Here is a 27,498-nt window from a genome sequence, read left to right as displayed (position 1 = left end):
AGGATTCCCTTCTTTGTCACTTCGTATAGCTCATTTTGCTGAGTGACAAAGCTGAATCTGTCACAACATGAGCCAAACAAAATAGCGATCACCCCCTCATATGTGTGGAGCCTCTTCACTTTGACGCACTCTGTGGTAAGCGTTATTCACGAGCAGTTAATTATTGGTCTTCATGAATAAAATGAATGTGACATTGGAGACAGATGTTTATTGTTTGTTACATATATATATTTTTTCAAAACTCCAGCTACCGAAATTGGCTGAAATTACCATCATAAAGCACTGCCTTTGTACATTCAGGGTCGTATTCTGATCCCTGACCTGCAGGAACAGCACACTGATGGGGTAATATACACATGTACAGACTTTTCTTTTTATTGACAAGATGAATGGGATTGCTTTAACAACTGTGCTCAGGCTGAAACAACTGCTGAGTTCCACCAGGGGCTGCTGTTGAACTTCTAAAAAAAGATCATCTTTTGGAGGAGAAGGGGGGTAGTGGCGGATGGGGAGGGAGGGATGGGAATGGGGGAAGAGGAACAGAAAAAACAAATCTTGGAAGAAAACCTGACATTTCTGTCTGAGGTGAAGCATGCTTTGCTGATGCCACACATGGAATGTTTCGGAAGTGTCAGTAATAAATACTTCTATCAGAAATCTTCATATTCTATATTTCTGCTTATCATACCCCAAGGAGAGTCATACAAAGACATAGCTGTCAGGGTCTAATTTGGATCTGAAAACTATGGCGGTTGTCAGGCATCTTTTCCCATGTGTGATATTTATCTTCTCTCACAAACAAACTGAGTGCAGGGTTTTTAATTAATTTCCAAGTGTCTCCCATGGTAATTTTCCCCTAATATATTAATACGATGATTTAAACCATCATTCAGAGACAGACTTTTGGTTGAAAATCACTAAAGGCTTAGATGGTGTTTAGTGTTATCAATAAGCTACACGTTCGTTGGTTTGCAGGGAATCAATAAAGTTGCCCTTTCCTCATTTTTATTTTTAGAGGCATCAATGGGATTTTATCTCTTTTAAGTATATTAAGGAAATCACGGGTGAGCTGATTTTGTTATTTTTCTTCTTTTGATTGGAGGAAGTTCTTAGGCTGTTTCTCTTACTGCTTGTGGAAGGCTTACTTTAAGAAAAGTTCTTGATTTGATGATGAAGGAGTGGATTTTCTTCTTTAAATAGTTCCCTTCAGAAAAACTTGATTTTTAAAAAATAAAGGTGCCAGAAATAGGCCACTGAAAGAGGTATATCCCTGATATATACAAACCTTTTGGGGGACAGCAAATGAATTTATCTTTTCTTTCCCTGCACAATAGCCTTTTCAATAAAAGATGTGGAATAAAATGCACAATAAAAATTTTAAGGACAGGAGTACATTTGGAAGTGTAACACATGTTTCTTAAACAGCATATTTTAACAACAAATGAACATATGTTAATAAGCTAGCTTTAACCATTCCACAATGTGTATATAGACTTCAAAACATCATATTGTATGCAGTAAATACATACGATTTTATCTGTCAATTTTAAAAAATAAATAAATTTGAGGAAAAAACCCCAAACAAAACAAAACACAAAAACCTAAATGAAAATGAAAGTGATGTCTTCCATAATAAGAAGTCACATTTAGAAGAGCTTTATTTATTTGTTTTTGGCAATGCTTATATCTTTATTTAATATTATTATACTCTTAACTAAAAGGTTGCCTCAAATTTTATAAAGATTTTTTTCTCAATTCGCCTTTAGGATATTTGATTACTAGGGTGATAGGGCAATCTTTCAAGAAATATTTATCTTTCTCTGAAAAAGGCATTCAAACATCATTGAAAACCCATAGCAATAAAAGGTAGATTCCTAGAATGTTATATGAGGCCTTTAATTATTGTCAATTAAAGACGAAATTTTTGGAAATGCACGAAACTCCTTCATATAGAACTGGAGATTACATCTGTGACTTTATTTCTGTATGGGGGTTTATTTCTTTCCTTCTCTCCTCAGTCCTCAGCCCCAGCCATAAAAACACTTTTCCTAGATCCATTAGGAAATTTAATAACCAGATATCTCTCTAATGAGAAAGGATTTTTTAAGTTTGGCTGCTCTGTGCTAGTAATTTGTATTTTCTTCCGGTCTTGCATGTTGTATGTAAGCACCAGAAAAAATCAACCTTTTAAACAGAGATTGATTCTGACAGCTTTTATTTTATGTGATTTCCAAGAATTGATATAGAAATGCTTCTTAATTGAAATAGTTCTCCTTTTTTGGTTTTTATTTTATTGTCCTTTACTTCTTGACATCTTGTACATTAAATCAAAGGCTGTTTTAGAGACATGAAATGACAGCTTTTTCAGAGTCCGATTCTGGATCCTGATAGATCTGCATTTCTCAAAGCAGACAAGTTGCTCTTGCCAGCCTCGGAGAAGCTTCCTGCATGATGGGCACGTCACCTAGAAACAACATAAACTGCAGGTTAATCACCGAGGAACGGCCCATGTCAATTCCCCACTGCCCTGCTTCCTGTCTAAGAGGAATAAAACCAAGAATGACTGTTTCTTTGCGATTTAATTTAACAGAATCTGAACTCAACTTTAGTTTGAAATTATATTTCCTCTTGGCCAGGATGGAAAGGCTACTCATGTCATTTAGTAACGCGTTGTAAAGAAAAATCAAAGCGTCCTCATGGACTGTTTTTCCCTGTCGTATCTGCCCGTGATGCGAGAACACATAAAGTGAATGAGACGTGACACAGACATGCAGAGAGAACCCATTTGTTACACTGAAATTCTCAGGAAAATGCTATTTGTGTTACTGTGATGTTTTGGAGTTAGAAAAGAGTTATTTGGGAAAAAAAGTGTCTTGGTATCAGTGAGTAGAAATAAAAATGAGACAGGATGCAAAAATATGATAGCACAGTAAAGAGCAGCACAACAGAGCAGATCAGTCCTCCTCAGAGGTAAAAAGTAAACATCTTATAATGGGAACAGTAACAAGATGAGTATTAGAGATTTGTTTTTCAGTTCTACCTAACTCTTTGTAACTTTACAATGTAAGATTCAGAAATTGGAGCCAATTACCATAATATGTGGTGGTTTGGTGGGAGCATGTTCTACATCAGACAGTTAAAAGGTTTTATTGCTATTAGGAGCATGTTAATGCCCTTGATAATGTCTCTACTTGCTTTGTAATGTCTCTTGTTGAAGTATAGAATTCTTTTATCTTCTTATTACATTATGCAAAAACTTGAATTGAAAAGATATTTGCAGGAACATTTAAAGTAGTGCATCAATCAGCTTCAAAGAAGAGAAAATGTTCTCAGAATAGCTTATAAAAGGATAACTGTCAGTTTTATTTTGGATGAACAAAGGCGGCAACGTAAAAAGCACTTTATTGTAAAAGCATACTGTGCAATTCAATAAATATGCCATATAAATATAAAAGAGAAGAAAGTTCATAATTATCTGATGACTTAAACGTAATTTAAGTAATACTTTTAAAATGCACCTAGCAGTGAAGTACTCTTTTTCTATTGGGTTCTGAGTTCTAGCCACTAAGCCCCCATTAGGTGATAACTTAACTCTCTCTCTTTCTCTCACTCTCTCTCTCTCTGATAGCGTAAGGATTTGAATGGATTAGTCATGGTCTCGTTTTTAATATATCTCTAAAAGATATAGAAAGGAGTATGTGTGGAAATCATTAGCAAAAATTTTAACAACCACTTAATGGTGCAGGCTTTTCAAAATGATTTGGTCTTATCTGCACAGTATTCAATTGTTTCTCATTGTCATTGCTGCTATAAGACAATTTTGAATTTGAATGTAACCGTATTGTGACTTGAAATAGCAGTTCCCAGTGTTTTATGTTTGTTAGGAAAAGCCATTAGCAGTGCAGTTTCTGGACTTTCTAAATCAGGGGTGCTTTGTTACTTTTTATGTAACGGTACTTACAATTTTCTTATAATTAGAAATCTTTTTTCTTATTTAAGATAGATGGTTTTTAACTGTAAATGCTAGCTATACAAGCTTATTTTTCAAATGTTTCCCAGGTAATGAACTCTCACTTCACAAATGCTGCGGAGATGATTCTTTCTGATAACTCTAAAAAATCTACAATGTGAACTACCTATTTAAAGAAAATGTTCAGATCCACATGGAAAATGTAATATAAATTTTTAGAATAGGAAAAAATCATCTGTAGAACTGAACTTCCCTATAACATATTTCCACACATGTCAATATGCATCTAAGCATGGACAGCCAGCTCCCTGCATGTAAAAGGCACTTTTCAAGTATTTGTTGATTAAAGTTAGAATATAAAAATATCCCAGTCAGTAAAAATCTGTCTTTTGCTTTATAACCTGACAAAGGGATACGAATCCCATATTAAATATAGTAATATAAGTGTTCCCCCAGATTCTGGTCTTTTCAAGACTCAGAAGATTTCATTTGAAGTCAAAAAACCAGGTTAATTCATGCAAACACAGTATTGTACCTTATAAAATTATATTAATGTTTGTAACACTTCTAAGAAATAATTTTCATTTATTTTAAAACTGCAAATATGGCACCTTATAATAGGAAATCAATTCATAACTTTATTTATGACATCATTTTGCTGGCGACTTGTTTCTCATGACAATTGTTCATGATACCTAATTCATTAAAGTAATTTTCTCCTTCTTTCAGTGGGTTTCCTACAGACCCAGTACTCTATAGCCAGTACTCTAGAGCCAGTAATCTATAGCCAGTACTCTATAGCCAGTACTCAGTCCGCTACTACTCTCTGAGATACCTCATTTTCTCATTGCTCCTTTCTTTTGGTCTGTTTGGGAACACTCGCATTTTGAAAGTACAAGGAAAATTATCTCATAAAAGAAATGTAATAACAGAACTTCTGAGATTTCAAAAATGTAGAATTCTTAAGTTATTGAACTATGGGAAAAGCTATAATTTATAACCAGTAAGTTAGTATGTTGTACACATCTGTGTACTGTTTCAGAAAATAAAGGTTGTTACCATAGCAACTGCCACATAATATAGAACATACGTTATTTGTGAGATGCCAGGCTTCGTGTTAAAAAAAAAATCCCTCCTCATGGCTGCTCCCTGGTGTTTCAAGGATTTCAGCCTTTTCTTTGCTATAATAAGGGATCCTCTTTTTTAGTGTCCTGTTATTTTAAGTATTTTCCTTATTTTTATTTTCTCATTCTTTTAGGGTTTGTTAGCTATTGATAAGTTTGTGTAGTACTGCTATGATTCGGTGACTGCCTCGAAGAGATTTCTCACCTAGTGTTAATTTGTTAATTTTTAAGAAATTAGAGTTCCTCTTTCAGATATAGCAACATGTATGTGTTAAGAATACATTTAGTTATTCTGAATGCAACAGGTAAATGCAACTGGTAACATTTTATTTTGTGGCCCTTTGAAGGTTTTATAATTTTGTATTGTATGACTACTATGGTATTTAACCACTTTTTAAAAATAAAAATGTCACCTAGGAGTATGTATGTATTTTACAGGTGTCATTTTTTATTTTAAAATTTGTGTCATATACAATTTCATTTGAAACTATCATATAATGACAAAATTTAACTTCTAAAGAAGTGTAGGTTTCCAGTCTTTTTTGGTAAGTGGTAATGCCAAAGAATAAGAAAGCTGACAAACAATTCTGAAGTCTCAATTTTAATCCAACTCCTTTTAGTTTTAAAGGCAGAATAATGAATGAATAAAAGGAAGGAGGTAATAATGCAAAATAGAGGACCCTTCAATATGGCTGCGCAAGGGATCAGAATATCCAACCGCTTTGAAATTAGTCTGAAAACAGCTTGACACATTAGAGCAATGATTTTTGGACTCATTGTTCTCATCCACACTATGGCAGAGATTTTTGATATGTATCTGATAAGACTGGATTTCTTGTGCATGGTGAATTTTTAGCCCAGATTCAATATATTATTGCAAACACTGACATATTTTATCAGGTTAGAGGTTTTCCAAAGAATAACATCTGAGTTTTCCTTTGCTGGGTACCAGCTTTCCTTAGAGACAGCTACCTCTGTATCTTTGCAATGGTTCTGTGTCACAAAAATGTGCTATATCAATCCTGAAAACAAAACACTTCTGGTGAAAAATGGCAGAATAGATAATACTCCTCCTTTCTTAAAAAATAATAGTTTAATCAATAAGCATTTATTAAACATCTACCATGTGCCAGGCACACTTTTGGGGACATAAAGATGAATAACGGAGCTTCCCTGTCTCCAGGGAACTCACAAATTTAATCAGGGAGAGAAGAGCACCATTAACTGACACAATGAGCTGTATGCTGCAACCTGATCTTTCCACAGTCAACAACAACAACAACAACAACAAACAGTAATCATAGTTGACATTTGTTGAACACTTAACTTTTTGACAGGCACCTCAGATGTATTTTGTAATTCAGTCCACACAATAGTGCTCTGAGGGTTTTTTTGACAAGAAACTGGGCTTAAAGCGTTTGAATAACTTGCCTAAGGTTACACAGTGGAGTAAGAGTTCTCATGCCTGTTAAACCTAAAATATTACCTAAAATAATACACCTTGACCACTTGTTGCATTGGCACTGCTATCATCCCCATTTCTGGCACCTTTGTCTCCCACTGGGCTCTGCAGTAGCCACCTGATAGACTTTCTGGCTGCCTCTTGGCCCTGTGGTCCATCTTCCAAAGACTGGAAATCTACTCTTTAGCTCCCAGGGTGGCCTTGTAAGAACATAAGTCAGATCGCGTGCTCCCTCCTTGGACTTTTCCAGTGACTTCCCATTACATGCAGAACAGAATCCCAGCCCTTTTCCATGGCTTACAAGGCCCTGCAGAATTTGCCACCTTTCCTTGAACCCTTAAACTTCATCTCCTACTGTTCTCCCCCTAGCTTGTTTACAGTGCTTTAGACTGGGATCAGCACACTTTTCAGCACAGGGCCAGGTAAATATTTTAGGCTCTGCAGGCCATACAGTCTCCCTTGCAGCTACTCAACTCTGCTCTTCTAGCATGAAAGCAGCCACAGATAATAAATAAGCAGAAGAGTGTGGCTATGTTCCAATAAAACTTTATTGACATAAACAGGCAGCAGGCTGGATTTGGCCTGTAGACTGGAGTTTGCTGATCCTTGTTGTAGATTTACTATTTTTTCTTTTTGTTCCTCCAATTTGCCAAGCCTTTCCTACCAGAGGGTTCACCCCAGATCTTCCCTGGGCTGCCTCTTCTGGCCACTGCATCCTCACTGTGAATGAGAGACTAACCCGGCTTCTCTATTTAAGTAGTTTGCTCTACTCATCTCCTGCATCATTACCTACTCTATTGTCTTCACAGCCTTTATCACATGAAACATCTCATTAATGTATTTGCTTACTTGTTTATCAACTGTGTCTCTCTCTGTAAGGTGAACGTCCTGTGAAGAGGACATTTTTTGCCTCGCTCACTTTTTGCCTCTAGTTGGTGTTTCTACCAACTACAGCTGAGCCTATGGCATGAAATAGGTGCTCAGGAAGTGTTTTCAGTTGAATGGAGAACAAGCCTGACTAACTCTAAAGCTTGTGCTTTCTATTCCTCTTCTGGAAGAATGGGCTCACACCAATGGTAATTTGAGGAATTTGTCACACTGGATTCATGAGGATCTGGCAAAGCTTCACCTCCATGCACTTCTGGTCGACCCGGGAATTTCTCCCATGGGCATGTGAATAAGGCTGACGTCTGCCCCATGGTGTCCCAGAGTATTGACTTCTCATGCTGTTCATCACTGCCTTTGCTGACAATGTCCCATGGCCACTGGGTATCATCACCTCCATCAGGCTTCTGTGTCACTTCTCCTGCATAGTCTGCACTCACTGAGCACCTTGAACGTCTTGAGACACCACCTGTGGGTGTCACAGAGACCACCTGGTGATGCCATTGCCCCTGCTGCCACCTCTATCTGCACACTACTGCCTCTGTCATGTGCCCAAGCCTTCTGCTGGGACTACCCTTGCTTCCAGCCCCACCACAATGCCACCACTTCAATGAGCTAAGCTGCTTCTAATCGATGGTGGAGTTAGATCACCCTCTTTAAATTTTCTCTCAACTTAGTGATTCTGAATTAGTGTGGCTTGTGCTCCCAAATTGAATAATTTTAAACTTTTACTTACCACCATCTCTCTTCCTAAATGTAGTACCTGATGCTTATATGAGGCTCATTGTGTGCCTGGCAGTGTGGGGAGAGCTTTACATACATTAACTTGTGTAATGCTCACAACAGACCCATATTATTTTCATCTCCACTGAGGCCAGAGGGGTTAACTGACTCACTCAAGGCAACCAGTAAGCAACAGAACTGAGATCTGAATCCAGGCAACTGGCTTTAGAGTCATGCTATTAATCACCCATCTACAAGGACCTAGACATGTGTCTAAGGGGCTAGGCTTGGGATAGATGCAAGAAACTGATACCACACTCCAAAGCCCTATTTCACAGTTACCTGGGGGTAACAAGCCTAGTCAGTTAAGTCTCTCAGTGCCATGTGATTCCTGGGTGCACACCACTAGCTTGCTAGATCTGTGTAATTACGTCTGAACTGAGGCTGAAGCAAGTACTGTTTTCCCCAGACTCTTCTTTGAGTAAGGTGCTAAGCTAGATGCTTGAACTGTGTCTTTAACACAAAGGAGTCATGAACTATGTAGGGAAGGAAGTGAAATTTGAACTGCATCCTGAAAGATGAAAGTGTTTTTGCCAGAGGCTTTAGAAATGGACATAACCAGACCAAGGGGCTAGTGCAACCTATATTCCTTACAAGACAGAGAACAGGCCAAGGCATGGCAAGAGAGAAGGCTGAGAAAGTAGAATGGGTTGGAATTTGAAGAGCCTTGATGCTAAGGAATTTGGACTTCATTTTCTAGGCAAGAATAGGAGTGAGAAGGAGAGGCATCTAGTAACAGCTTTAACACGTGAAAGCTAGATATCAAAGAGCTCCCTGATATTCTTGTTGAGTGGAGGTTTTGAATCTATGGTTCAAATGCTACTTGATGTCTCCTTGGTCTGTGGGTGGTCTGTGGACTCCCCTCTTATAATATTGGTTGGGACAGGACTCTACCTTCATGGCTGTCATGTGAACTAATGATTGACAATGGCCCTTATCAAAATCAGTTCCATTTTCCTCATTCCTTGTAATAAAGTTTACCCTGTCTACATCTGTTCCCACCGCCTGCCCCAGCAGTAGTGGAGGTGATTCCTGAGTGTTGTTATATTGGAGTGGCCCCAAGAAGTTCTAGAACTACTGCTCCAGAGGACCTCAGCCATGGAGATGATGTCACGCCTGATTGTCTTGAATGGCTTTATCCAGGTTAGCCAGTCTTCTGAGCCCTATGTCAAATCTCCCAGCCACCTCCCAGCTGGGATGATTACGAATGGACTCACCCTTAGTCTAGTAAGCTGCCTGGAAAGCGTGGTCATCTCTGATGACTTTGGAGACTGTCCAGTTTTCATGTCCACTAATTAGGCAGTTATTCATGCTTCATTTCACTTACTCAAAGGGCTCCCTTCCGATCGGAACACTTGTGAAGTTCTTCTGTGACATCACGATGTTCCAGATGAAGTACGTCTTCTTCCCTTTTGGAATCAAATGCCCCTCTGGGATTGAGTCTCTTTTACCCAAACCACTTTTGAATCTTGTCAACTTTGTCTGTAAGAAACGTTTAGATTTATCTTACTCTTATCAGAACAGAGGTCTTACTTCTTTGGCAAGTATATATAAAACTGTAGGGGAGAGCAGCCCAATCCATCTGTTTTATGTGCCCTCCCCACTTCACCTGCTTCTCCCCTAACCCCTGACCACCCCAGCTTGAGGACTAGAAAGTGAGGGGAGTGGAGAGTGATTCACAAGGTGCAAGGTTAGTGGATCCCACAGGAGAACAGCATATAATTTCATGAGCCTTGTGAGAAATTAGAAAGAAACAATTAGTCTGAAGAAACATTCACCATTCTTATAACTTGTATCCTGTTTTTCCAGGGTTAATCCAGGCACATCAGTTTTTCTATTCCCATTGTGTTCCAAGTTTTTAAAACATGAGACCCTTTTTTTCAAAGGAAATTTTCAATGATTGCTCTATTGAACAGACAAAAGTGGGGCTGTGGTGGTTGAAGGAGGTGGTGGAGCCTGGGTATCGTTCCTCTTAGCACCCCTTTCCCTCATTCTTTAGTACCCCCGCCCCCCGTCAAAGGTAGGGCTCTGGGGAAATGAGGGTGGACACTTCTGTTCTACCCAACCCATTGATTCTGACATTCACTCTGGGAGGTGCAGCTTATATAAAAAGGGATGTAAAGGAACATTTTAAGAATGACCTATTTTGTCTTAATGGTGAATAACTCTAGATTTCCCTTGGCTACCACTGGAAATGGTGTGACTTCTTTAGGATAGTAGAAAGAACACCAAAACACAAAGGTTCTCAGAAACATCCTTCTCAAGAATATTCCTCGTCTTTTTCACTCTCAAAATTACTCTCGTAATGTATTGCATGCAATACTCTTCCCACCAAATAAGGAAATGATTCTTTTTCTCAGCTCCAATTTTTGCTCTATTTTCAATGGTGGGGGTGGGAGTGGACACCAAATCACACAAAATATCTATCTCACAACCATATACAAGTAAAAGCCAACATATACAAGTAAAAGCCAACATATACAAGTAAAAGCCAACATATCACCATTTTTAGCTGAATTCTAACCTTTTTGGGGAACTGGGAATATAAAATTTTGAAGTCACCCATATATTTAAAAGTCAGAAGAGAAAACAAAGAACTTTGCAGAAAGAAATTCAATAATAAAAATAGAGTTTACACAGTTATAATCCGTTCAGTTGATGAAACACAGTTGAGGAGAAAAGAAAGGAAGGGAGGGAGTGAAGGGAAGGGAAGGCAGAGGGAGCCCGAGATGTGGAGTGGCAGGAGCTTGGGAGACAGGGTGGCTGGCTGTTCCCGCACCCCCGCACCCTTGGTTGTGTCCCTCATTTGTGGGCGATCCTCGCCTGGTGCTCAGCATCACTCCAGTCCTGCCCTAGTGTGACCTGTGGAGCCGCTAACGGCAACCCTCGCGAACTCAACTTGCCTGAGGCCTTCCTTGACACCTTGGCTTCTTGGGAGGAGCCTTGTCAAAAAATGTCTACATCTTCCCCACAGTGCCTTCTCCAGATCCACTCTTTGCATTCAAGGGAAGTCCTTGTGCTGTGGTGCTTTTGGTCTTTTTGAGAAATGTTTTTCATGAATCAAAGGGAAAAGTAAAAAGGAGAAATATTTGGTTCTTTTCTGGGGCTTTAATTTTTTTCCAAAAATTTCTTGAGTACTTTTTTTTTTCTTTCTTTCTTTCTTTTTCTTTTTTCCTTAAGAGCTGAGCTCTTGATGGAGAAGTGATTTTTCTAGGACAGTTTCCTAAACTTTAGTCATCTATATACCTCTTTCATGATCTTTGTTCTATCTGCATACCATCTGCACTTTTTTCTCAATATTTTCTTTCTATCAATTTAAAATGGAATAATTTAGCCTTATTCTTGGATAAATTCTTGTTATTTGATAAAATTGGTGAAATCACAAGTGTGTTATATTTTTTAAAAAACAGATAAATATTGGGATATGGGCAACTAAAATGATCTCACCAGTGACAAATCTTCACCATTTGGGAAATATCATTTGAGGAAATGGCCTGCTACTGGCTTATGACTTTGAATACAAACCTAGGGGCTGATACAATTGTCCACTATGCATCAAAGAGGAAAGAAATGGAAAAGCTGATGGGCTAGGAAAGAAGCTATTGACTCCAGCATAATATTTATTAAAACCTTGGAATTCTTTTCAAGATAAATTACATTTATATGCACTTATCATATATGTGTATTACATTTACGTCCCAGTTAAGACTGATGAAGTTATTCTAAGTCCATTGCCCAAAAGGTGATTATCCACAAGGACACGATGTGGTTTTGTCATTGGTTTCAGCAAGTCATTGTAAGTAGCATTTTCCTGAAGGTGGTGTGGTGGTCCTCTCATTGCTATGTATTTGTTCTTCCTGAAATAAGAAAGATTTCTGTGATTTAAAAAAATCACACTACTTAATAATACTCTCGATTAACTGAGTACCTTTGTAGTTTCTCAGGAAAAATATAAAATTGGGTTGTATTATTACTTTATGTTTTTCTCTTTGGCACGGAGTTTCCTTTTCAGATTCCAGGGTAAATAGAACAAAGAATCAGTTTTTATAATTTATTTTTTTTCAAGAGCATCTTCTGGTGTCTCATTATTTGGAGATAGCTGTGAAAAGAAAGATCGGGAAAATAGAAAGGCACAGTTCATTGTGTTATTCACAGTAATAGTAATTTTTTTATTTATATGTCTTTTTGGATGCTTTTTTGCTGGGAAAGACACAATGGAATAATTTTCTCTTTTTCCTCTCTTTTGCAAAACCCATTGATGCAACACAATGCATGTTACATAATAATCACAGATATCATGACTTTGGGGAAGCAGGGTTTCAAGTAAACATGCTGTACAAAGTATTTTATGAAAATTTCAATTTTTGTGTTTAAGGATAATAAAAGGATTCCTTTGCGTCTTAGAAAAGAAATCCTAAAAACACATGAACAAATGGACTCGGTCCACGGACACCTAGCCGAGACTGTCTATGAGAAGAATGACACGCCTTCAGCATGAAGTAGCTACAAGAAAAGGACATGTAATTAAGGAGGAAAAAAAAAATCAGAAACTGGAGCCATTAAAGAGACTGTGATATGAGGAAAACATTGTACAGGAGATGTGACCGAAGATCTCAGATCTGAGAACTGAAAGGGAATGAAACTAGTTAAAATTCCACTGCTCATTCGCTCCACGGGAGAAATAACATTCCTGTGCGATGCCACTTGCCACTTCATTTTTAGAAACAATTAAAAGATGCAAATATTTATGAATCACTGTGTATGTTGTAATCTTGTTTTGAAAACAAACATCGCCTTGTACTTTAGGTTCTCAATGCTGGTTGCTGTTGGGATTCAGGGGTTAAAGCAAGCACTTCAAAATGAGCTCACTATTGCTACCCAGACAAAGGGATGCAACTCTGAGAGTGTGTTCTGTTTGCCTGCAAGCTGTTGCCTATGCCAAATGAGCATTTTAAAAACCATTCAAATTAAGTTGAAAATTTGTAATTATATTTTCCCTTTTAATTGTAACTTATGCAAATGTTATATTCCAGCTGTACAAATAATTTTCATTTCAGACTACAACATTCACATTAAATCTAGCATGTAACACCCTGAGACAAGATTTTTCCCAAGCTGTAGTTGCAGATTTAGAGGGCTAGAGTTGGCTCTGTTAGTGATGGCTTCCATTGTTGTTACCCTGCAGTGAAATATAGATTGCAAAGTGGCAATAGAGAAGGGAGACACCTTTGCCACAATTTGCTGGACACAATTTATGAATAGAACACATAGAAAGAGAACGAGAAAGCAAACACATACACAAAAAGGTCAACAGCTAAGAAACTTGGATGTTTGGTAAAGTGAGTATTGTGTCCTTGCTGTAATTGATGAATTCGGCTTGCAGTGCATTAGTTACAGGAAGGGAATACATGTGACTCATTTGTTAATTGTCAGCCACTTAGTGCAAACAGAAATTGAGTATTTTCCATTTTCAATGAAAATTTTACTTTGAGAATTTTATGTACAAAATCAATAAAATTTTTAACCAAGAGTGAAAGAAGCACAGATTGTTTTAAATACATGCACACACACAGTATTTAAGGGATCACACATATCTGAGAAATAAAACAAAAAAGAAAAACCCTATAGAAATGCAGCATATTGTTCTGATTCCTGAAGAGTTTTCTTTACATAAATTTGGGAAGGTTTTCATATTCTTGGTAGGGAAACACAAAGAACCTTGATTTACTTCAATCTAGTTCACTGCTGTTCAGCTTTTTGTATTTAACAGCGTTCTAGAAGCAATGGAAGAGACAAAAAAAGAAAGTTTAAGACACATCCTCAAGTAATTCACAAGCTTGTTGATAAAAAAGGCAAACTTATGGAATAAGATGGACTGTAATAAAATGACATGTGTGTGTTTATAGACCTAGCAGAGAGTTCAACAATTCATTACTCAGTTGGGCAAACTGAGATTTAGTGTGGCTTAGTGATTTGTTTAAGGTCACACATCTAATAGTGATAACAACATTTTGGAAACCTAGGAGGTCTAGCTTCTGTCCTTTGTTTTTTCCATCATTAAGGCATTTGTCAATTGAAAGCTGCACAACTAGAAATTATATTTGCCAAACATGGGTTCTTCCTATATTTGCCTGTGAAATGACTTTTGACTTAGAAATCATGTAGGTTTTTAACACTTGCCCAGGCCCTAGATAGAGATTGGAAGGGTTTGTTGATCTCTAATTAGCTCTGATTAGTCAAAATTGATCTTTAAACTATAGAAAATCCAAAACAAAGATCCCATGGCCCTAAAAAGTGTGCTATAAATCTGTATGCTTCAGGTCAAAGAGCAAATGATTAAGTCCAGTTTGATTCTTGTAGCAAAAGGGCAGTGCAAGAAAATGCTGGAAAATAATGGCTGGGGACAAAAGGCTCTGGTGGTGTATGAGTCATCAGCCTGGGACTGCTCATGGCCTGGGCTTTGTTCATTACTGCTGTTAGCACACATTCTGTTTTACAAGTAACTATGACAATGCCACATTCCCTTTACTTGTGAAAAAATTTTGGGCCCCACATATGGCAAGAAAAGATTGATGATCTAGGGTTGGTGTATTGCTCTCTGTGCAATAATTTCCTACAGATGAGTATGGGAATGCACATTTCTCTGTACGCTGATTGATTTATTCACTAGTTCAGGTATTTATTGACTCACTAATCATGCATTTTTGGGGTCACTTACTATGTACCAGGCAATATTATGTTTAACACTGGGAACACAGAATGGCAAAAGCAAAATTAAATCATGTATTAAATGAATATTTATTGTCTACATGTAACTTATGGTTTAATGGAACCAGAAATTCTTGACTTCTGGTCTCGGCCCTCATCCAAAGAGTGTGCTGCCCATAAGTCCAAAGCCAGAAGAGTTGTCCTATATGTCTTGGCATCTCTCATTTAGCCAAACTGAGTGTAGACTCATAGATGCAGACTCTCCTGCATATCTTACCAGGAGGGCAACCCTGTATTACTGAAGAGATACATTATCTTCCACAGTAAAATTGTGGTTAAAAGCATGGAAATCGGAGTTAGACATGTAGGAGTCATATCCTGGCTCTGCTGCTCACTAGATGAGCCTCCTTATTACAATTGCCATTTTCTCGTTAGTAAATTGAGTGCAATCTGTAAAGACTGCAGTGAGGATTAAATTTAAATAAATAAATGCTGACACCTAGTAAGACCTGACAAATGGTGGCTATTAATAACATTGTGCTAAAATTTGCTCCTCTTTTAATACCCACTTTCATTGGCAAGTGATGTCTCTTGCTTGCCCTGTTTTAGCCCCACTGTGTCCATGGCATTATTTTACTGTGTGAATACAAACTTAGACACCTGGAATTCACACTCATCCTCTGGTTCCCTTCATTTACTTTGAAATGCTGCTGATAGTTTGATTTTCTAATTGTGGTAGTGGGAGGCTACTGAGCTCATTTATGGCTATTTTCTGGAGGGCGTTCTGTGGAGCAGCCAGGAAGAAAGACAACCCAGGCTGGCTTTCTGCAACCACAGCAGAGAGATTTCTGGGATGTAAATTGCATCAGAGTTCTTCCATCTTTTCTCCTGGTCCCCTCTACAACCTTCACTTTCTGCTTTCTTTTCTCCCTCTCTTTCTCTTCTCTCCATCTACTCTTTAGATATTTACAAATACATATTAACTTCACAGTTCCTGACTAGGACATTATCTTTATTAACACTTGCAATTTGTGTGGATTATAGATCTTTTCATCACCTCTTTAGTGCCCTAGGATATGCCACTGCCATTTATTTGTATAGTCTCCTACTTTGATGAGATGCAGATAAGTTGAAAAATCTGCCAAAAATTGTTGTCCGCAGGATATTGGGAAACAAGCACTTCCACAGTTAATTGTGTGTGCATTTTTAATCACAGTCTAATAAATTGGCTTTTTATTTCTTTAAGTTACTCTGGGAGAAGTCTCAGAATATTAACATTTTTGCTTCACATGGGGACATCTGCTCATCCTCAGAGTACATGCAGAAATCAACAAAATTGGGTGGGCGTGGGGATGTTTTATTTATATTTCAGAAGTAGGAGAAATTCTTTCCTTCAAGCCTTGGAACCATATTAAGCACATAGGGTAAGAAAAATTCACACACTATATTATAGTACCCCAGTGGGCTAGGATCCACAACATAACATTTTCCCTATCTTGCTGTCTTTTTTTCCTTTGGGAGAGAGGTCTCTATCCAGAGCTTCTCAGACTATAGTGCACATAAGAATCATTGGGGTGTCTATTAAAAGGCTGATTCTCAGGTTCCACCATCCAGGGATTCTAATTCATGGGATAAGTTGGGACCTGGCATCCTGCATTTCACATCAAACCACTGCACAGAATCTACTTGATTCTCTCCTTTGATTTCTACCCTTGCTTCTGCCCATTTTCCCAAGCTCAGCTAAGGAAAGCTGGTGCAAGAGGAGGTGCCTGACAAAACAGATGTCGCTGTGTCAGAGCTGTTTATTCTGAGCTCACAGTGCTGCCTAATACACAGTGCCATCGGGTTGTTGCTTAGGGAGACACCTATGATTCCATTAATTATTTAGGGATCCAAAGTAGCCACCATTAATGAATTTGAATGTATTACAGTGATCCTAATCAGAGTAACAGATGCAAAATGACAATATGATACACACAATTTTCCCCCAGCGAGTTACACTCTATTAAGGTCTGCTGCAGTCAATGAATCCAGATGCTTCCCTACTCTTACTGACCATGAAAGATCCTGGTTTCATTACATGAAAGAAAATAAGTTCATCCCGTCATCTTGCAGAGTTAAAGCGAGATCCAATTCAGCAGCTGGTAAGGCATCATAAGTTGGTTTGCAATAATCCTGCCCCCGTTTCAGGATTGACTGAGTGGAAGAATTCTATTGCAACTGGGCTTATCATTCCCTTTACATTATTTTTATGCTTTCCCAGATGAGATGCTTTACTCTTGCTAAGAAAGCCTCCAACGGACAAAGCAAGTTTTATACACACATAATGTGAGAAAAAAGCGAACTATTTTTATAGCGGGTAAATTCATTAAAATCAGAGTAACAAATCTAAAGTCAACCATGATAAAATGGGAAGCAGAAAGCTTCTCAAGAGTATATTCCTAAAAATGTTGTCAGATTTCTGATACAAACCCGGCTATGCATGGCATCATTTCCCCCTTCCTGTCCTAGAAATTATGCAAAAGAAAAACCAAAAACAAACTGAAAAGGAAAAGCTCAAAGGCAAATATAAACCATAGACTCTGCAACATCTGTAAAGGCTGCCGGGAGACACTGAAATTGTGCAGTGGCCGCCAAGGAGGAAACAGAAGGAGGCAACACCAAGAGAGCCCAGGGGTGGCAATTGGAGGAAGTGCCAGCAAAAATACTCACCCTGAAGGGGCGGGACTCACCTGAAGTACTAACGTTAACATAGTTGTTCTGGAATTGAGGTTTGCAGGGTCGGTGCAAAAGTGTTCCTGTCCTGGTTTGGCTCTGAGAAATACAGGAGAGGGCTGGACAAAGAAACCAAAGATGAGCTGTATTTGAAGGAAGCTGTTTATTTCTGGGGCAACAGGAAGGGGAATGAAGCCTGAAAGGCCACCTGGCCCCTCCTCAGTAAAAAACCTCTTGAAAATAGTTTGTTTGGGAAAATGTAACTCATTCAGTGGTGAAAAGTTTTTAAAAAAGGGCATTGATAAAAAGATCCTATATGAGAAATGGTGGGAAAGAGCAGCGAAATTACTGGCAGATGGAGGACATTCATAAATGGATGAAAATCGTGTCCTAACTATTTGCCATGAATTAAAATAAAAACATATGCAATGAGGCAATTACCTTGAGCAATTCCTTTTTAAAAAGCGTATTCATTTATTGATCATCCATTCTGTGCTGTGCTTTATAAGGCTTTAGAGACATCATTGTTTATTTATTTTTAATTTTTTATTTCCATAGGTTTTTGGGGAACAGGTGGTATTTGGTTACATTAGTATGTTCTTCAGTGGTGACTTGTGAGATTTTGGTGCACCCATCACCCGTGCAGTATATCCTGAACCCAATTTGTAGTCTTTTATCCCTCAACCCTCTCCTACACTTTCCCCCAAGTCCCCAAAGTCCATTGTATCGTTCTTTTGCCTTTGCATCCTCATAGCTTAGCTCCCATTTATGAGTGAGAACATACGATGCTTGGTTTTCTATTACTGAGTTAGTTTACTTAGAATACTGGTCTCCAGTTCCATCCAGGTTACTGTGAATGTCGTTAATTCATTCCTTTTTATGGCTAAGTAGTATTCCATGGTATATATATATATGGCATTTGGGCTGGTTCCATATTTTTGCAATTGCAAACTGTGCTGCTATAAACGTACATGTGCAAGTATCTGTTTTGTAGAATGACTTATTTTCCTCTGGGTAGATACCCAGCAGTGGGACTGCTGGATCAAATGGTAGATCTACTGTTTAGTTCTTTAAGAAATCTCCACACTGTTTTCCATAGTGCTTGTGCTACTTTACATTCCCACCAGCAGTGTAGAAATATTCCCTTTTCACCGCATCCATGCCAACATCTATTATAAAAAATGCTGAGCATCACTAATGATGGAGGAAATGCAAATCAAAACCACAATGCAATACCATCTTACTCCTGCAAGAATGGTCATAATTGAGCAATTACTTTTGAAGGAAGACCCCAAAGCAGAAACACAAGAACACAGAGGAGAAGTGAGTAGTCAATGAAAAATATGAAACGTGCTGAAATTCAGGAAATATGTAATTCCAGAATGATGACACAACTGAAAGAAACATGAAGAAGAGAGATGTGATAGAAACACAGTGATGGAAATAATGAACATAAGAGAAAAGAAAAGGAGATCCCAGATACATGCAATTGAAGTTGTAGATGAGAAACACAATCAATGAAACCAAACCCAAATGTTTAAAGATATGATTCAGGAAAAACTTCTGATAATAAAGTATGTGACTATACACATTGAAAAGGCACTGCGTGTCCCAGGGAAAAGTGACCCAGATCATCATCAACAAGGAATACCCTAGTGAAATTATTGAACTCTAAGAAATGAAGGACGAATTCTTTGGGCAGTAAAAGGATGAAGTAACTTGGAAAGGGAAAACAATCAGCTGAGTTCGTTTTCATATCCATGGCCATATTCAACACTAGAGGGTGGAAAAGTGGTACCTTTCAAATTCTCAGAGAAAGAAAGTGTGAGTCAAGGATGTTATATCCACCCATGTGCACAGAAGATTTCAGGGAACTCTGTTGCTAGGATCCTTTTGTGAATAAGCAACTCAGGGGAGGAGTTCTGCCATCAAGTATAACTGTGGCAAAAGAACTGGCAGTGAGCTTTTTATTTTTCTTTCTGCAACTGGAATTTTTATCAGGAGAAAAACGAATATCTAGAAAAGTAGAGAAAATAGTATAATAAAATCTCGTGTACCCATTATACAGCTTCAACAGTTTGCATGGCCAATCTTGATTCATCTATATCTTGTCATTCTCTCCCCATCCTCCAGTCGATAATAATCCCTCATTTTATTTCTTCCATAACCATTTTAGTATATAACTGTATTACAGAAAAATATTTTTTAAAACACAATGCCAATACCATTATCACTTCTAAAAATAAATGATAGCAATTCTTTAATACCATAAAATAGCCAGTTAGTGGTTGTATTTCTGTGATTGCCTCATGATTAAAAAAATTTTTTTTAATAATTTTTAAAAATAATAAAAAAATGGTTAATTTGTTTAAATAGAGCTACAAATAAAGGCCATACATTGCAATTGATTACGTCCTTGAGTTTCTTATAGTGTATATGTTTTTTCTCTCTCTTTTTAAATTTTATTTTTAATTGTGGTAAAATATACATGTTTTAGTCTATTTTGTGTTGCTATAACAGAATACCACAGACTGGGTAATTGATAATGAACAGAAATTTATTTGGTTCACTGTCTGGAAGCTGGGTAGTCAGAGACTGAGGGGCTGCACCTGATCAGGGCCTTCTTGCTGCTACTTCACATGGCAGAAGGTATCACGTAGAGAGAGAACACTTGTGAGTTCCTCTCTCTAAGATGAAGCCAAACTCACTTTCATAACACACCCCTATGATCATGAACCCACTCTGGTGATAAGAACAATGATTTATTCATGAGGGTGGACCCATCATGACCTACTCATCTCTTAAAGATCCCACTTCTCAATGCTGTTGCACTGGGAATTAAGTTCCCAACATATGAACTTTGTGGGACACAATCAAACCATAGCAACACATAACAAAAAAATTATGATCTTAATCATCTTTAAGTGTACAGGTCAGTAGTGTTAAGTATGTTTACGTAGTTGTCAACCAATCTCTTGGGCTCTTTATCTTTCAAAATTAAAACTCGATTATATTAAACAATAATTCCTCATCCCCCCTTTCTCTATCCCCTGGAAACCACCATTCTACTTTCAGCCGCTATACATTTAACTACTCTAGGTACATCGTATAAGTAGAATCATTTTGTGACTTGGTTATTTTACTTAGCATAATGTTCTCAAGATTTATCCATGTTGTAGCATGTGTCAGAATGTCTTTCCTTTTTAAGGCTGGATGATATTCGATTGTGTGTGTATGCCACAATTTTGCCTATCCATTTATCCACTGATGGACACTTGGGTTCCTTCTACCTTTCAACTACTGTGAGTAATGCTGCTATAAACATGGATGTACAAATATCTCTTCAAGACTCAAGCATATACCCAGAAGTGGAATTGCTGGATCATATGGTAGTTCTATTTTTAATTTTTTTAGGAATCACCATACTGGTTTTTTTTCCCACAGCAATTGCAAAACTTTACATTTCCACCAACAAATGCAGAAGGATTCCAATTTCTCTACATTCTTGCTATGCTAGCCCTTGTTATTTTTTGTTTTTTATTTTGTTTTATTTTTTTTGATAGTAGCCATCTTAATGGGTGCCAGGGGGTATCTCATTGTGGTTTTGATTTGCATTTCCCTAATGATTAGTGATGTTGAATATCTTCTCATGTGTGTATTGGCTATTTATATATCTTTTTAGAAGAAATGTCTATTCAAATCCTTTGCCCATTTTAAATTTGGGTTTCTTTTTTTCTGCTGTTGTTGAGTTGTAGGAGTTCTTTATATATTCTGGATATTAGCCTCTTATCAGATATATGATTTGCAAATACTTTCTCCTATTCTGTGGGCTATCTTTTCACTCTGTTGATTGTTCTCTTTGATGCACAGAAATTTTTAATTTTAATGTAGTCCAATTTATCTATTTTGTCTTTTGTTGTTTGTGCTTTTGGTGTCACATACAAAAAATCATTGCCAAGCCAACGTCATGATACTTTCCCCCTGTGTTTTTAACTAAGAGTTTTATGGTTTCAGCTGTCACACTCAGGTCTTTGATCTGTTTTAAGTTATTTTTTCCATGTGGTATAAGATACAAATCCAACTTTATTCTTTTATGACCATGAAGCTAACTGTAATTGAAAGTACAGCCAAGATGAAGACAACTGTGGAAATTAAGGTAACAGAACAGAATACAAATCTTATATAAACGACAACATAGGAACATCATTCCTACATGAACAACTAACTACAATGAAAAAAAGAGACAAAGAAGTTGGGAGGTAGATTAAGTTTGACGAGTCCTCATTGGCAAAGCCAACAATCAAACTATTTTCTTAATAAGTGAAGTAATAAAAGTGAAATGCTTATTTCAAAGGACAAAGATAATACGTCATTGAGTGGTAGAGGGGAAAGAGAGAGATGATGAGGAGAGAGAGAGTAAGAAACCAATAGATGTTATCTAAAAATTTTAAAAAACGGAGGATTTTTTAAAAAGTTAAAACTATAAATGCAACCAATAGAATAAAAATACAAACTTCCTCAAAGAGCAGAATGACTGTACACACAAAAAGACACACCATCCCTCCCTCTCTTTTTTCCCTTCTCAAAGTTTACCAAACTAAACTTAAGAAAAAATATAAAATAATGAAAGTGAATGGAAACAAAATATATCCATCACATTAAAAATTATAAATGAGCCTGACTCAACTATTACATGAGAAAGACCTTCAGATTAGATTCTAAAGAAACACCTAACAGCCATATTCCAAAGAAAGACTTAAAACAAAATGATTTAGAAAAGTTGTAAAAGGCAAATGAGGCAAATTCAAACAAAAGAAATTAAGGATTGCAATCTAAATGTCAGACAAAGTAGAATTCAGGTCAAAAATCATTAAATGAGACAAATAAAGCATTTTATTACATGTGTTCTGATTTTCAATTTCTTCAAAACTAACTGTTGTAAACTTAGTGGCAAATAACAACCATTTTATCAAATTATCAGATTTTGTGGGAATTCAGGCAGGGTATAGCAGAGATGACTTGTCTCTGCTGCACAATATCTGAGACCCCTTTTGGGAAGATACAAATAGATGAGGACTAGAAACATCTTGTAGATGCTTCACTCACATGGCTGGTGCACGGGCTAGGATGACTGAAGCCTTGGTTCATCTGGGACTGTCAACCAGAGCCCCTGAGCATGATTTCTTCGTGTGGCTTGGGCTTCCTCACAGCATGTTGGCTTCAGGATTGTCAGACTTCTTTTTTGTTTTTTTAATTTTTATGTTTTGAGACAGAGTCTCACGCTGTTACCCAGGTTGGAGTGCAGTGGCGCAGATCTTGGCTCACTGCAACCTCTGCCTCCTGGGCTCAAGCGGTTCTTCTGCTTCAGCCACCTAAGTAGCTAGGATTACAGGTATGTGCCATTATGCCCAGCTTCTGTATTTTTAGTAACAATTGGGTTTTGCCATGTTGGCAAGCTGGTCTTGAACTCTTGGCCTCAAGTGATCCACCCACCTTGCCCTCCCAAAGTGCTGGGATTACAGGCATGAGCCGCTGTGCCCAACCAGACTTCTTACATTGGCAATCCAACAGCAAATGTCCACAGGGAACAAGGAGGAAGCTTCATGGCCTTTTGTAATTGTTGGATATGGTTTGGCTGTGTCCCCACCCAAAATCTCATCTTGAATTTTAATCCCCATAACCCGCACTTATCAAGGGCAGGAACAGGTGGAGGTAATCAGATCATCAGGGCAGTTTCCCCCATGCTGTTCTCTTGATAGTCAGTGAGTCTCATGAGATCTGATTTTTTTTTTTTTTGAGATGAAGTCTCGCTCTGTTGCCCAGGCTGGAGTGCAGTGGCACCATCTTGGCTCACTGCAATCTCCACCTCCTGGGTTCAAGCAATTCTCCTGCTCCAGCCTCCTGAGTAGCTGGGATTACAGGCACCCGCAACCACGCCTGTGTAATTTTTGTAGTTTTGGTGGAGATGGGGTTTCACCATGTTGGCCAGGATGGTCTTGATCTCCTGATCTCATGATCTGCCCACGTCAGCCTCCCAAAGTGCTGGGATTGCAGGCTTGAGCCACCATGCCCTGCCAAGATCTGATGGTTTTATAAGCATCTGGCATTTCCCCAGCTGGCACTCATTCTCTCTCCTGATGCCCTGTGAAGTAGTGCCCTCCACCATGATTATAAGTTTCCTGAGGCCTCCCCAGCCATGTGGAACTGTGAGTCAATTAAACCTCTTTCCTTCATAAATTACCCAGTCTTGGGCAGTTTTTTATACCAGTGTGAGAACAGACAAATACACTGTCTTAGTTGATTTGTGTGGCTATAACAAAATGCCATAAATGGAGTAGTTTATAAAAGAAAGACACTTATTACTTATAGTTCTGGAGACTGGGAAGTCCAAGATCAAGGCACTGGAAGATTGAATATTTGGCTGAGAAAATATTTAATCAAAATGCTGAAGGAGTAGCCTGGTTCTTCTTGGCTGTTTCTAGTAAAATTTGAGATGAGAGAAATGATTTAAAGATGGAATTGTCAATCACTGGGCAGAACACTCTGTACAGAACACTGTGTATGGGTTATCAATTCTAGAGGAGAAGAACACTGTGCATGTTAGAACACTGTGCATCCTAGAGGAGGACTGTAAACACTTCTGCCCCTTGCATCTTGCTATAGGAATTGCTAAGGAAAGCACAGTGCAGTCAAGCACTGGATGTAGCAATGCTTTACTTACATAGACAAGATATAGAGCAAGGTCAGCTTCAACAGTGTGCATTGATACCCCAGGGTCAGTGAGTCTCTTCTGGCAGCCAGTGCAGGGCCATTTGCCTAAACACACCCCTCTTATGCCACAGAGGACAGACCTCTCCTCTGCGGAGCCTGAAATAGTGAAAGCTGAGGATAGGCCTGCATGCCATGGACACACATGCTGAAACAGAACAAAAGAATACTTACTGAGTATGAAACAGGAAAATGTCTTTCCACACAAGGTGATGAGCCTGACAAAGGCTGTGTGAGCACTTTACCTCTTGGTTAGGAAGTGTTTCAGTTTCCATACCCATTCTTGTGTGGCCAAGTGGGGGTCAAAAGACTACACATAAGACTGCCATCCCAACATTAATCAAAAGGGAAGCAAAAAGCTGAAGATTTGAAGTATTCTCAGCCTATCATATTGTAAAGAGTAAGATAGAATGGTGAGAGAGAACACTAAAGGTGTGACCAAACAATCATCTGATAAGGAGATTAGTCTCACAAGTTCTACCTTCAGAAAACACTAGGACATGAACACAATTCAGTCAAGTTCTTTACCACTTTATAACAAGGGTGACCTTTCCTTCATTGTCCAAAAACATGTTCCTCATTTCCAGCTGAGACCTTATCAGAAGGACCTTACCGCTTATGTTTCCAACAACGTTCTGTTCAGGGTTACTTAAGTGTTCCCTAAGAAGACTGAGGCTTTCTCTACAGCTCTCCTCGTTGCTTTCTGGGCCCTCATAGAGTTGCCATTAATAGTTTGTTCATGACAATGAGGCGTTTTCTTGCATGCACCTCAAAATGTTTCCAGCCTCTACCCTTTACCCAGTTTCAAAGCCACTTCTTTTTTTTTTTTTTTTTTTTTTTTTGATACAGTCTTACTCTGTTGCCCAGGCTGGAGTGCAGTGGCATGATCTTGGCTCACTGTAACCTCTGCCTCCTGGGTTCAAGTGATTCTCCTGCCTCAGCCTCCCGAGTAGCTGGGACTACTGGTGTGTGCCACCACACCAGGCTAATTTTTGTATTTTTAGTAGAGACGGGGTTTCACAATGTTGGCCAGGATGGTCTCCATCTCTTGACCTCGTGATCCGCCCTCCACGGCCTCCCAAGCCACTTCTATATTTTAGTTATTTGTTACAGTGCCCCATATCCATTATCTCAATACCAAATTTCAGTCTTAGTCTATTCAGGTTACTATAACAAAATACGTAAACTGGCTGGCCATAAACAGCAGAAATTGACTTCTCACAGTTCTGAAGGCTGGGAAGTTCCAGATCAAGGTGCTGGCAGATTTGATGTCGGATGAAGGCCTACTTTCTGTTTCTGAGATGGCACTTTCCTACTGTGTTCTCATATGGTGGAAGGGGCTAGCTAGCTCTCTAGGGCCTCTTTTAAACGGTTACTAGTCCCATTCCTGAGGGCTCTGTCCTCATGACCTAATTATCTTCCAGAGGCCCCATCTCCTAATACCATCACTTTGGGGGCTAGGATTTTAACATATAAATTTAAAGGTACACAAACATTCAGACCAGACCTAGCCTTAGAATCACATAGCATCACTGTACATGTGCTCTATTGGTTGAAGTATTCACAGGCTGGCAGAGATTCAGGAGAGGTGGCAAAGATCTTACTTCTCTAGGGGACAAATAGTTTGTCAAATAATTTGTGACCATGTTTTAGATCTGCCACAATGCTAAGGGATCTAAATTATAGTCTAAAAAAGCAGTTATTAATATCTATGTATTTAATAAAATAGGAATAGATGAATTTTCCTTAATATGATAGGGCTCAGTAGAAAAGCCAGAATCAAGCTTAATGGCACACAATAGAGACATTCCTTTTAAAGGGAAAAAAATGTTAAGGATGTCCATTATCACTTATATTATTTTACATTATTTAAGTATGAGCCAAAGCAGATACGTGAAAAGGAGGGAATAAAATTAATATTATTTGTAGATAATGTGAGGTTTTACCTGGAATTCCCAAGGGAATTAGCTGAAAAAACACTACAATGAAAAAATTTGGTAATTAATGAGAAGAAATTAATACAAATAAATTAAAAGCTTATAGATAGAATAAGAGAAGATATACTATTTACAGTAGCAACCCAAAATACTGAAATGCCTAAGAGTACATGCTAGAAGAAATATGAGAGATCTATTAAAAAATAGCAAAATAAACTTTAAAACACTTCAATGAAATGCCAATAAGTATATTGAAAAACCTTGAATAGATAGATAGAAATAATCATAAAGATGTCAATTTTTTTCTAAGTTAACTGCAACAAAAATAAGAATTTGTTTTTTGAAACTAGACAATTCAATTATAAAGTTCAGGCCTGGTGCAGTGGCTCACGCCTGTAATCCCTGCACTTTGGGAGGCCAAAGTGGGCAGATCCCTTTGAGCCGAGGAGTTTGAGACCAGCCTGGGCAACATGGCAAAACCCTGTCTCTACAAAAAATACAGAAATTAGCCAGATGTTAATGGCTTGCACCTAAAGTCCCAGCTACTTGGAAGGCTGAGGCTGGAGAATTGCTTGAACCTGGAAAGCAGAGGCTGCAGTGAGCCAAGATTATGCCATTGCACTCCAACCTGGGTGACAGAGTGAGACCTTGACTCAAAAAAAAAATAATGTTCACATGAAAAATAAAGACTAATAAAACTCAGAACAAGAACAATATTGATAATGATGGTAAGGAAATGAGAAAAGCATTACCATATATCAAAACATATTTTAAAACTTAAGTAGATAAAACAGTGTTGTAGGTAAATGAATGGAGACAGATCAATTAAACAAAATTTAAAAATCTAGAAACAATCAGGTATACACAGAAATAGGTCTAAATATATATGGGCTTTTAGTACGTGGTGCAAGTGGACTATTCAAAAATTAGTTTTGGAATTAGTTTTGGACCAGCTGTGTAGATATTTGAAAAACATAGTTAGATTTTCTTCTCAACAATTATGGTGGAGTACATTCCAAAGGGTTCAATGAATTAAGCTAAAAAAGGAAGTTATGAAAGTACTAGAAGAGAACATGGGGTGGTAGTCTCAGATTTCTCATCTAGTAACACCTGCTTCATAAGTTTGTGTTAAGAATTAGAGGACGT

The 27,498-nt window shown here is 38.0% G+C and overlaps 3 long non-coding RNA genes across 3 annotated transcripts; 1 reads left to right on the top strand and 2 right to left on the bottom strand.

Moving 5' to 3' along the window:
- Window positions 1–2,259: 2,259 nt before the first annotated feature.
- On the bottom strand, window positions 2,260–9,853 carry LOC100436190 (uncharacterized). The gene is made up of 2 exons (XR_151166.4): window positions 9,442–9,853; window positions 2,260–2,464 (listed from the first exon to the last, which is right to left on the bottom strand). It is a non-coding gene; the product is annotated as an uncharacterized LOC100436190 (long non-coding RNA).
- LOC134762138 (uncharacterized) lies at window positions 9,432–12,976 on the top strand. Its single transcript, XR_010141801.1, has 2 exons — window positions 9,432–9,708; window positions 12,629–12,976. It is a non-coding gene; the product is annotated as an uncharacterized LOC134762138 (long non-coding RNA).
- On the bottom strand, window positions 11,833–24,793 carry LOC129049968 (uncharacterized). The gene is made up of 3 exons (XR_008513442.1): window positions 24,590–24,793; window positions 17,665–17,766; window positions 11,833–12,081 (listed from the first exon to the last, which is right to left on the bottom strand). It is a non-coding gene; the product is annotated as an uncharacterized LOC129049968 (long non-coding RNA).
- Window positions 24,794–27,498: the final 2,705 nt, after the last annotated feature.

This window comes from Pongo abelii, chromosome 1 (assembly GCF_028885655.2).
Source record: "Pongo abelii isolate AG06213 chromosome 1, NHGRI_mPonAbe1-v2.0_pri, whole genome shotgun sequence".
NCBI classification, from domain to species: Eukaryota; Metazoa; Chordata; class Mammalia; order Primates; family Hominidae; genus Pongo; species Pongo abelii.
The sequence above is the reverse complement of the archived record's forward strand: the minus strand, read 5'-3'. Positions and strand labels throughout refer to the sequence as shown.